The sequence below is a fragment of the Sphaeroforma arctica genome (assembly GCF_001186125.1).
Source record: "Sphaeroforma arctica JP610 unplaced genomic scaffold supercont1.7314, whole genome shotgun sequence".
Lineage (NCBI taxonomy): Eukaryota > Ichthyosporea > Ichthyophonida > Sphaeroforma > Sphaeroforma arctica.
This window is the reverse complement of record NW_014033244.1, coordinates 1-1,458: the sequence shown is the minus strand read 5'-3', so window position 1 is coordinate 1,458 and position 1,458 is coordinate 1. Positions and strand designations below refer to the sequence as shown.

The window sequence follows — 1,458 nt, the reverse complement described above, 5'->3', positions numbered from 1 at the left end:
TCTCTATATATAGCTTCCCTCCTTTCACTTCGCACTCTCTATATAGAGCTTACCTCCTTTCACTTCCCACTCTCTCTATATATACATATGCCTCCCTCGTCCCCGCTTGTTTGCCCGAGTCTTTCTTCACACTCTCTATATATAGCTTCACTCCATTCACTTCCCACTCTCTATATATTGCTTCTTCTCGCTTGTAGGTTGTCCACGGTTTCTGTTCCTGACTCCTATCTTAGTCTATCTTTAATATACTCCTGCCTTAGCCTATATTTATTATACTCGTGTCTTAGCCTATCGTTTAATATCTCCTCACTGACCACCACAGAAGGAAATGCAGCTGCCCAGGCTAGTGCCAGCCGGGTTTATGTTTGTTTGGATCGAGAAAGAACACACTCCGGGACTGTTTGGTATGTACTCGCCTGGCCTCTCGCCTGTCTGATCACTAATTCAATCATATTGTAAGGACGCACATCCGTAGATGTCAACATACATTGAATGTTGGATGGATCCTTGTGCATAGGCGAGTTGACTTGGCAGATACCAGCCCTATCTGCTTGCTTAGTTAAGTATTTTGTTGTTTGCCAGATGTTTTGCCTTTCGAATTGAGAAACGAGACACACATAGTCCACGTGATGTTCGCTAGTTTTTTACATTCACGGTTACTTTTGTACAATCTCGGGTAGGTTTTGTTTGTTGCAACGCATCAGTGTTGCCGCACTTGTAGTAGAGATTAAATGTCTCAATACCATGAACGTACTTATCTATGTCGAATGAACTTCCAATGGTACTGTGGTGAATAACACAACAGCCATGAGCGTTCCTATCTATGTTCAGTGAAGTGCTGCATCTAAATCCTCGCCTGTGTACTATCTCTTCCCCCTAAGACTTCTTTCACCAGATTCACGCAGTAGCAAAACCCCGGATGTGCCCATAACACACACGCCTCCGTCGCAAGCACATCTACATCCGTGTGTATATGTACAATCATTTCCAGCCTTCAAAGATATACCTACACGGACTCTGTTGTCCTTCACAGATATACCTACACGTACTCTGTTGTCCTTCACAAATATACCTACACGTACGCTGTTGTCCTTCACATATATACCTACACGTACTCTGTTGTCCTTCACAGCGCTCATGGCGGACTGGGGCTTGACGTATGTGGAGAACCTGTGTGTGCGCGAGAGAGGCGTCAACGGCAAACCCAACGGCCAGGAGGGACGGTTCATGAAGCGTGCAAAGAGTACTTGTTATATTTTTAGAAAGGTAGGTACGTGTCTTCATGCTTTCTGTTTTCGGATGTTCCGCGAAACGCTACTGGCTTTTCAGGGCGGGCGCTTATATAGAATCGTTTGACTGATATTGTGTGTTTGTGCAGATGTGTGCCCTCATTTTGTTACTATAGCTCCTGTCATGAGGTCATCTGATCGAACTAAGCAGTTGTGCAGCTATTGCATA

The 1,458-nt window shown here is 44.7% G+C and overlaps 1 pseudogene across 1 annotated transcript; it reads left to right on the top strand.

Moving 5' to 3' along the window:
* Positions 1-328: 328 nt before the first annotated feature.
* On the top strand, positions 329-1,270 carry SARC_16080 (hypothetical protein; annotated as a pseudogene; the record flags this gene model as incomplete). The annotated part of the gene is made up of 2 exons: positions 329-404; positions 1,133-1,270.
* Positions 1,271-1,458: the final 188 nt, after the last annotated feature.